Source organism: Melospiza melodia, chromosome 4, assembly GCF_035770615.1.
Source record: "Melospiza melodia melodia isolate bMelMel2 chromosome 4, bMelMel2.pri, whole genome shotgun sequence".
Lineage (NCBI taxonomy): Eukaryota > Metazoa > Chordata > Aves > Passeriformes > Passerellidae > Melospiza > Melospiza melodia.
The window spans coordinates 11,941,237-11,952,438 of NC_086197.1; positions in this window are offsets into that span (position 1 = coordinate 11,941,237).

Here is an 11,202-nt window from a genome sequence, read left to right on the forward strand (position 1 = left end):
CAAGTGCCAGAACCTACAAGGCAGTCTCTGTCCTCAGGACAGCATCCTGCCTTTCTCCATCCTGCAGATGTCAGTAATTTCAAACCAGCAGGTGAAAGATGATGTCCATCTTCCCTCACATCTGCCTGGCCCTGCAGGAGAAGGCAGAGCCTCTCTGTTACTGCAGCACACAGAAACATCTCCAGAAGACAGCATCAGTCCTCTGCCATCATTCCTCAGCCCTGCCCCTGTGGTGTGGGGGAAGATGCACAGGAGGGCACCCCTGTGGGATCCAAGCCATTCTAATCCAGTCCCACTCATGACAGGAAGGTGTGTGCAGGAAAACCTGCTGTTCTGGCACACCACTACATAAATCTGTCATAGTTAACATGAGTACATGAAGAGATGACACAAGAGTTTATTTATAAAGGTGGTATGTAATCTTGGCAAATTATTTGGGGATCTGCTGAGGCCAGACAAACTGCAGGCCAAGTTCCAAGAAAACAAACACCCACCTGACTGGAAGTCAAGTGGTAAAAAAGCACCAGGCTCATACCCTACCTGCAGCACCTTTTCCAGCAGCAGGGCAGGGATGTTCTGGCCCAGGACAAGCATGGCACAGCCACCTGAGATCTGGGCTTCACCTGCTGCACTAATGAACCTCCCAGCTGTCGCAGACATTTTTTCACAGAAATCCTTTCTTTCAGATTTCTGCGTCTTCTGGAAGGCAGAGGCCTCAGAAGAGAATGTAAACAATTGTTATCAGCTGCTGTGGAATGCAATAGGATGCACCTATTTTGATTGGTGATTGGTTCATGTTCCCATGTTTATAATTAAGGGCCAATCACAAGTGCAAGCTAGGGACAGAGTCCCTGGACACAACTTTGTTATAGAATTCTTTCTTTCTATTCTTAGCTCAGCAGCAGCTCTGCAAACTTCTCTCTTTATTCTTTTTTGCATAGTCATAATGTATTATATATCATATATCAATAAATCCAGCCTTCTGATCGAGAAACAAGATTCACCGTCCTTCTCTCACCATGGAGACCTTCAACAGGTCCCTGTAATACCCAACCAAGCTCCAGGGTGATCCACATTGCTTCCTGTAACCCTGGTATGGAGGGGTTTGACAGCTGGCTTGCAAGCAAAGCTGAGTTAATAGAAGAAATAACAATTGTTGATTTTCGAGTGTATCCATAGCAAGGAAGAAGACAAGGCCATCGGCATGGAAGCAGATTAGAAAAGATACATCAAAATTTTTGTAAGCTAGGCTATGTGCACAAGTAGATGCGTATACCTGCCTTATTAAATTTCTGTAAAACTTTTGCCAATTATACTGATGTTAATTGCTTTGCACCAATGAAGATCACACTTTGTTAAGAGTATATAAGCTGGAGAACATGCAGAATAAAAACGTTTTTTCTTCTTACACCCTGATCACATGTCTATGTCACATCCAACCTAACGGTGACACCTTGGGCTCTCCCTGGAGTCTGTTGGAGCAGTCTGGGCTGTGACCATGGGCTGGGGATGCTGGATCCCTTACACACACAGAGCAGGATGCCCCAGCACCTCTGGTCACCCTGAACCCCTGGCAGGAACCCTGCATCACCTGCAGGGCACATCCCTCCCTCCACAGCTACAGGCCCACAGTGTGCTTTGGGAACGGGGCTGCTCTGTGAGCAAAGGCCTCATCAATGTCTAAGCACACAAACACCACATGGAGGCTCCATGGTACAGAGGGGGTGCTTTGAGGGGGATACCTGGGTTAACAGCTTGCACAGAGAGGAAATACACACTTCAGACATCCCTCTCCCCACAGCTACAGGCCCACAGTGTGCTTTGGGAATGGGGCTGCCTGGCACGGATCCCCGAGAGCAAAGGCCTCACAAGTGTCCTAAGCACACAAACACAATGTCCAGGCTCCATGGCACAGACATTCCCTTCAGGAGGGGTGCTTTGAGGGGGATACCTGGGTTAACTTGCAGAGAGGATATACACACTTCAGACATCCCTCCCCTCACAGCTACAGGCCCACAGTATGCTTTGGGAATGGTGCTGCCCTGAGAGCAAAGGCCTCACCAGTGTCCTTCTAAGCACACAAACACCATGTCCAGACTTCATGGCACAGACACTCCCTTCAGGAGGGAGTGTTTTGAGAGAGATACCTGGGTTAACAGCACAGAGAGGAAAGACATATTTCAATAGGCCCACTATGTGCTTTGGGAATTGTGCTGCCTCACCATTGTCCTAAGCACACAAACACCACATCCAGGCTCCATGGTACAGACACTCCCTTCAGCAAGAGGATACCTGAATTAACTTGCACACAGAGGAAATACGCACTTCAGACATCCCTCTCCCCCCAGCCACAGGCCCACAATGTGCCTTGGGAATGGTGCTGCCCTGTGAGCAAAGGCCTCACAAATGTCCTAAGCACACAAACACCATGTCCAGGCTCCATGGTACAGACACTCCCTTCCCCAGGGATGTTGTGAGGGGGATACCTGGGCTAACAGCACAGAGAGGAAATACACACTTCAGACATTCACAGCTACAGGCCCACAGTGTGTTTTGGGAATAGCGCTGCCTCACCAGTGTCCTCTAAGCACACAAACACCACATGCAGGCTTCATGACAGACACTCCCTTCAGCAGGGTGTATTTTGAGGGGGATACCTGGGCGAACATCTTGCAGAGAGAGGAAATACACCCTTCAGACACCGCTTGGCCCCATTTCTCCCCACGTGCAGTGAGGAATCCTGGGGGCAATGAGCTCAGGAGAGCGATACCGTGCATGCCCAGGCAGGAGAGATGGTGTGTGAGGGATTGCAGGAGCCAGCCATGAGCATGGGAATGAACCTGCAGGTGTAGGTGTGCTCCTCAAGGGGTGTGTGCACACAGGCAACAGGAGGAAGGTGATACATTACATCAAATGTCGAACTTCACCTTTTGGCAGACACTTTTCTCACACAAACACATTCACCTGCCCATTCACATCAATATTGGGGTAATTTGCACTGCTCTGTAGTGGCCTGGATGCCTGAAGGTCTGAACTTATCATGGCGAAGGAATAAGAAGCCAGTGCTCTGGGAAAGCAAAGGGATAGTGAAGATCTACATACGGGGGAGTTGGAAGTCTTGCTGTAAGGACTTCTTTATTGGTATCTTCTGAACCCTCCTATTTTCCACTTCAGAGATTGGGAATGTGCACTCCTGAGTTAGCAAAGCAGCAGTCTGAAACCCTAAACCAGACACTAACCACCACCACAATCCAAGATAGGAAGATAACACACTCCCAGGGCTATTTACTCACAACAATCAAATGTGGAGGAATGGGGGTAGGTCGAAGCAGCTGGGAAGGGCAGGTTAAGAAAGGGGCCCCCAACCCCTTGTTCCTACAAGCTGCACCTCCCAGGATTCCAACCTGATCCTGAACACCTTCCCTGTGCCTGGCTCAGTGTGACACTGAGCACAAACCTGCAATAAAAGAAATCAGTACAAGTGATTTATAGACTCCTGAAATACCATGGACTTTGCAGTAGAAAAAAACACATTCTGCATAGCAATGGCTGGGAATGACCTCACCTCCAAGTTTCTACAGGGATGGGGCTGGGTTTTCACTATGCTGACACAAGATTTTTCTGCAAACACAGCCCACTGACACCAGCCTCACTCCCTCAGTCATACCCTGCTGCACAGGGGGCAAGATGAGGCACTGCTGGGCACAGAAGAGAAAAACAGAGGGAGCAGGAGGAGTTGTCAGACCCACCACTTCTTCCATCCAAACAGCACTGCAGCAGCTCTGGGAAGTGGCAGTGTTTTGGGACAAGGGTTTTTCCTGAGCAAAGACCTCTCCCTGCCCTGAATAACAGCAGTAAAGGCAGGATGCAGAACTTGCTCTCCAGACCTCTGTGTTTTCTCCCTCCCCAACACCTCTTTAAATAATAAAGTTTCCCCATCTCTAGCAGGAGCAAAGTGTGCTGTGTAGCAGCTCATAAAGATGAGGAAAACATTCCTAGTGGAGAGCCCACTCCAGAGAGGTTAGTGCTTGTCAGCAGCAGCAGCAAATAGACTGTCTCCAGCTCTCTGGGTTTCCTGGCAGGGAGGCAGTGTCCTGCCTGTTAAAACTTGTTTTGGATGACAACAGGCCACATTCCACGTGAGGAGAGTGTGCCCATCCTTCAGCTCACAGCAGGCTGCTTGTTTCTCTTCACTCAGCTGTAAACATGTTTAAGATTCCTATAAACACCTATTGAGCAGCAAACCAGCCAAACATGCTCAATTAAAAAAAAAAAAAAAAAAGAACCAGAAGGCAAACTCCACAAGAACAGAAACACCCTCCTACCCATGAGCAAACAGATGTGCCAACAAGGCCTCCCTGGAAAGAATATGTAAGAACATCACCTTAATACACTCACATCACAAGGAGAAAAAGAAGTTATTTTCCTTTACCTGACCAACTAGTCATTTCAGCATCACCTTCAAAGGAAAGCCATCCCTCACAAGAGCCCATACTATCCTCTGTGTCTGCTCAGCCCATCCCAACCTCCCTGAAAGCTCAACTTTCCCAATCAGCTTTGGCACACAGAAATGCCAAGCCACGGTGTACACCAGGCACAAGTTCTGCACCTCAGGCTGATCCTCACAACCTTTCACTTTAACATTACAGCAAAGCTTTCCTCAGGCCAGAGACTCTCCCAGCACATGGTGATGAAGCATAATGCCAATGGATGCTGATGATTACAGGATATTCTCCTAAACTCCTCATTCACTTTTATCCAAACTATTTTACCTGCTTGACTTTGCTGCACAGCAGAGCTGCACACACCTCAAGAGAGGACAGTCAGGGCCCCAATTCAGCATCACTTACTCAAACACCCATCCCTGGGTGTGGATCTGCTCTCTCCAGCACACACTGACCTGGGGGGTTAGAGAAGGACAGGAACATAAAGCTCAGGAGGATCCACCATGCCTGGAGACTTGCTCTGAGACAGAGACTTAAGAGCAGGGATGCTGTGGGGACATCACAGGGGCTTGTGCTCCATCTCATGCAGGGCTGAGAGGAAGAGCAATATTTTCTCTGAGTCCTTACAGCTTTGCAAGAGGGAGACTCACTTTTCTGGAAAGAGAATAACAAATTTGGCTTTCCATACACAGGCTGTACTATAATGCCTTTTAGAGTGGCAAGAAGAAACTCCATTACAGGCACAGGAGATGGAAACAGTGATCTCCTGCAGATCTTTCAAGCCAAACAGCTTTACACCTTTCTGGCCCCAATGGAAGAGCCTGTTAGCCTTTTGTCTAGAAAAATTACCCAATAAAGAGCTTTTGCAGTTTATCATTAATAACTATTGCATCAGCTAAGTTGGGGTGGCAGCTCTTGGTTGGTCCCAGGAGTGATTTACAATAGGGCTCCCACCTGGGACATGCAACAGAAAACAATGCAGAAACAAGGCAAAAACTATTAATTGCTTGCAGAGTCACTCCCCTCCTCAGCTTCCCAGGATCCAGGAAAGAGTCACCACATGGAGTCACAAACACAGCCATCCCTCTCCCCAAAGAAGAAAATATTACTTAGTTTTAACAGCCAAAAGAAAACAAACACTATTTGTCTTCTGCTCGGATTTCTGATTTCTCTTACAACAAAACAGGCTTTTAGAGGCAGCAGGGCAAGAGGAAGGGTGGGGAAGGTCACAGATTAACCTTCCTCCTGTTAGCAGGTTCCAGGATCCTGGCTGCAAGGCGAAGAAAACAACACCAAGTGCCCAGTGTGACCACAGCCCCCTGTGATGCTGAGCCATGAGGAACTGCCTGTCAGAGGATTTTACCCTCCCATCCTTTCCAGAAGCATTTAAATACCTCCTGTTTGCAATGAGCAGCAACATCTCTGGTGGATTTGAGAGAATCTGGAATTTTATATAACTGAACTTTAATATAACGCAATTATTTTGTTCATATTCTGTTTTGGTTGGTAGTAACTGCAGTCATCTCACTGTTTCCAGTTTCAGTCTTAAAACAGAATGACTTTTGTAACAGAGATGTAAAAATAATCGTGCCTTAGAGCAAAGAGGAATAATCCAATTCGCTAAGAAAGTTGTTTTCTCCTGCACATCTCTGCTTCCTCCTTCTCCCTCTGCATTGCTGGCAGTGAAAGGACCATCAGCTGTGCAACTCCAAACACCCGACTCAGCCCCTCTCTCCTCATAACCACTATTTTAAATACTTCTCAGTTGTTTTCTCCCTTGTTTCTACACCAGCACTCTGCCCACCTGTACAAATCTTCTATAAGCATTTTTGGTGGGGTTTTGCCAAAGGGATGTACAGTAAAAGGCATGGTGAGATTGCACGAAAGATGTAATGCAAAGCAGACTCACGGGCAATTCACCTTCTCATTCCACCAAGCATAAAAAGAGGATTATTACTAGAGGATTTATCCTAGCCAAAAAAATCAGATCTGTACTCTGCTGGAACAATAAATATGTGCTTTTAGCCTTAATATCATACATAATACAGAACAAATATACAAGCTGAAGTCTTGTAATGGACTTTGTGGGAGTAGACATTCATGGTGCTCCTAGCACCAGCCACAGTCCAAAGCTTTAAGACTGAAACCAAGCCTGACTCGTGGGAGTATAAATTAGGAGGTTTATAACACGTAATGAAAGCACCAATATACTGGAAAGTATCAACAGTTAAACACTAACATGTAGTTAAACATACTTTCAATTTATATTAGTACCGAGTACTGACATGGTTTAATAAACAGCAGCAACATCACAGGCTTTTACCAAACCATGAGCCATTCGAAACTTTTCTGTAACTCAAAAAAGAGAAGGGCAAAAAAACACACGACACTGACAGAGTTTTCCTCTATTTCAGAGAGCACAGCGCAGCTCGTTGCTGTACTCCCCAAAGTTCGCTCGCAGCGAGCCCGTTAGCGGGCAGGCAGGGCGCCTCTCCCGGGCGCGCATCCCCTCCTGCTCCTCGCATCAAAGCCGCCTTCAAAGCATCTCTGCTGCCTTACGGGTTCGCACCAACAACGAGAGACATCTCAAAGCCGCGGCTCCGGGCTCTATAGCTCCAACACGGTCAGCTTTGGGTAGGTCTCCCGGCAGAGAGGGAGTGAGAGCCAAGAGGCAAGGCCAAAAGCAGGGAAGGGAAGCCCCAGCGCCCGGCCGCTCCCGGGGGCCAAAGCCGCGCTCCGACCTCCGCGGGGCTCCCGAGGATCGCAGGCTGCCGAGGATGGCAGGATGCCGGGGCTGCGAAGAACGGGACCCTCCCGCTCCCTCCCGTTCCCGCTGCCGGGGATCACTCACTGCGCTCCGGGGCAGCCCCGCCGCCAGCCGCCGCCACCAGCTCCAGGTAGGCGGCCCAGAGCCCGAGGGCGAGCGCGCCCAGGGCCAGCAGCAGCCGCAGCTGCCTCCGGCGCCGCAGCCGCGCCAGCAGCCGGCCCCGCATGGCGCCGCTCAGGGCGCCGGGCCCCCGCCGCCCCGGGCCATGGCTCCGGCTCCGCTCCGGCCGCACGACCCCGGCGCTGCCGCCGAGCGCGGCGCGGGGCGGGCCCAGGTGCGCAGCGCCGCCCCCGCGGGCAGCCCCGGCCCCGGCCCCGCGCTGCCGCCGCCCCCCGCACCTGCCTCCGCCCCGGGGGCTCCGCGCCCGCCCTGGCCGCTGACAGCCGCCGCCGTGGCGGTGGAAGCTCCGAGCCTTCCTCACGGCCGCTCTCCGTGCCCCAGGAGCGTTGGTGCTGGAGTTGGTGCATCCCGCCGGTGAGGAGCGGGACGGTAACTCCTCTGCAGGGAGGGAAGTGGAACGAGAGGAGACGATTCAAATTAAACGCTGGTACTACATACAGCTGAATCCACGCAATGGATTCACAGCTGAATCTAATTACCGTGTCTCTCACTTGGTGCAGCAGGTGTATGTAATTGGACGTGCATGGCTCGGTGAGGAGGAAGAGGGCTGGTGAAGCCTCCAAACCTGCTTTCTGGAGCGGCTGAGCGGATGCGATGCTACATCGTCAGCCCCCTCAGCGAGAGGACGTCAGAGGTTTACACAAACACCAGGACTTTTCCTGGATGAAATTGTTGCTTCATTATATGTCCCAAGCACACTTTTGAAGTGACTTCTCAGAGTCCTTGCCATGCTGTTGGTTTCATTCACATCGCCAAGCTGTCTTGGAGGCTGCAAACTGCATTCCTCCTCGGTGAAGGAAAATGGGAGATAACATCTGGCACGTACATCATGTATCCAACTGGGCAGCTAGTCCAGAGCTACCCCTTTCCAAAAAGGGAATGTTGTGGTGTGGGTATTGGGTCATTGGTGGCAACTGTTTTCCTTCACAGCTCCACTCCTGCCCACGTGCAGCTCCTGTGCTGTGTGGGACCAAGAACAGAAGCTCTCAGGCTGAAGCTGGTTTTTAAAATTAATGAAATTATAGTACTTTCTTTTTTTCTTGAGACTCCCCTGGAAACAAACCCATGGTGTGGGAGCCTGGTGAGTGGCTCTGTCCTTGGGCTCCCCCAGCCTCCCTGGGACAAGGTCCATGGTGCAGCTTTGGAGGATGCAATGCTTGTGTTCCTCCTTCCTACCCCATCTGAGGCCACAGATGCACATCCATCATCTGAGCCTGAATAATGGGGGATAATTCCTCCAGTGTAAACAGAAAGAGCTGCCAATAGCCAGACAACACCAGTACACACGCAACTAAAAATGGGAAACTCTGTGCAGTTTAACAAGGCAGGATTCTCATGGGGACATGACACAGTTAGAGTTTTTTGGTGGTGTGTTAGTTTGAGGTTTATCCAGCATGAGAGAAATAAACTAAATTTTTATACGTGTTCCAAAAATGGCAGAAAATAGTAAGAAAAGTGTGTAATAAATACAGATCTAAATTTAACTTTGTTTAAAGAATGAGAATTGAATTATGTATTCTTAGCAGAAAGTTGTGTGCATTTCTTAAATGAACAACTGTATGCTTGAAAAATAACAACTGCACTTTGTTGCATATTAAAATAAGTAATCACATTTTTCTCTAGTGAGCATTGTACAAAAATGGAGGGAAGGGAAAAGTGAAAGTAAAGGCTAACAGTAGCATTGTCAACTTCTAAAGAAATAAACTTCTTGATGGAACTGTGCTGTGATACAGAAAAGCTTTTGTCTCTGGAGAAACAGCTTAAGGAAATGACTATGGCATGATCATATCCATTACAATACAGTTACAGCAGAACAGTTTTAAGGAACAAAATTAATCTGAATGTGTAATAAAAAGGAAAGTCATAAACTCCAATAGCTTATTCTGGACTACTTATTCATTGCAGAAAGAACAGATACTCAGGAATAAGATTCTGGCAGTGATATTCAAAAGGACCTCACTCAACTGTTTTTATCTCAAGTCTGCTAGCAGTCTTATAGTCTCAAATTCCCAGGCATCCCAAGTGACAGGAGTGCCCAGCCCTCCACCTCTCTCATCCTCAGTGTGTGCAATGTGGCAGCTCATGCTGGGGTCAGCCCTTCAGGGAGAGGAAAGCAGGTGAGCTGGAGGTGGTGAGACAGGAACAGGGCCCAGGGTGTGTGGAAGTAACTCTGACAGGAGCTGGCACTGCTGATGGACCATCCTTGGATATTGGACATTGCTGCTGGCTTCAGGACACATCTCTCCCAGCCTACCCTGAATATCCACTTCAAAGAAACTGGCTCTTTGCCAGGAGTGTTTTCTGGCTTTCTTTGAGCTGCTGTTTGTTTTCTATTTTGGCTATGCTCCCTCATGATAAAAGCAGCCTTTGATACAAGTGCAGCACTTAGTGCACATCTCCTGTTCCTCCTGGCTCACTCCTCTCTAGATCTATCTCTGAGCATCTCTGCTTCTTGTTATGTTTTTGCTTCTAGTTATCTAACAACTGTTTCTCTGTTCTGCAAATCTTTTAGTTCCATGCCAACATTGTTTCTCTGTAGGTTCCCCAAAGGTTCAATTATCTGCCACTTGCTCCCTCTTTCTTCTTGTGCAATTTTCCACACTAATTACAAGCTCCACACCAAAGATACCCAACTGTCCCTAGACTTCCCCACCCTGGTGGCTCCATGCTCCTCTTCCTGACCTCAGCTGTGCTCTGAAGCACAAACAATGACTTCATCTCAACATTCTTCATAGGAATAGCTCAAAGGCAGAAGTCTTTCTAAAAGGAATAAGCAGTTTCTGAAGACACAGCTCCCCGTTATTTCTCTTTTTGGCACCTCAGGATGTGATTGGGCTCTAAAAGGCATTACTAGTGGAGCAATCCTAGAAAAATTCCTGTCAATGCTGCAGTTGAACATCACAGTAAGGGAATCAGTGCAGTCGCACAATTAAAATCCTATCAGCACAAGGACCTCCTTGCTCAGCTAAGTGGTGCTGATACAAGGGCTTGTGCTGCCATGGTCATATTTTACTGGTGCAGTAAGGAAGAAAAATTATAAAAGAAAGGCGTTGTAAAATCAGGTCTACTTTGTTATATCAGTGGCTAGCCTTGTCAAGCTAGCAGTTTGCAAATTGCCATGTGAAAGCAATCCTGGTGTGAACAGTTCATTAATATAACAACCTATTCCTGGGTGAAAAACAAGCAGCACCTGCATAAACATTAAATCTACCCCATGGGAACCAGTGAAGAAAATATGTAAACAATTTAAGAGGAGAGAGGTTTGATGGACAAGTAAAATAGCTTTTACTAACCAATAAATTGGCAAGAAAGATCCTAACCAATAGGAATCCCACACAAGGTCTGTAAAAGTGTATAAAAACGAGTTACATGAATAAAGAATAGGCTTTTTCCACCATGAAGAAAATGGAGTCTCATGTGTTTTATTCTGATATTTTACAAATACAGTTACACTGCCAGGATTTGGATGGTGTGGCCTGGGTTGGGGTTTGTGATTTCCTCTTGCTGCTCACACAGCCATGACTTTGACTGACAGGATCAGGATCCCATTGCTCTCCTACCACTTGGCTGTCTGGGTGCAAAGCCTCATTCATGATTGTTTCTTTCCACTGCTTAACTCCTTCCTTAGCTCTCAAGTCCCCACTGTCCAAATAAAGTTACATAGAAATGGTTTCCCTTCCATTTCAGCTGGCAAGAGGTCACATTTTCACATGAGCTTTATCCAGTAGGATAAAGGTGTAGGAACACCTCCTGATTGCAGGACCTGCCCCAGGAGTTGACCTAAATTGCTTTTTTGCACATCAGAACCAT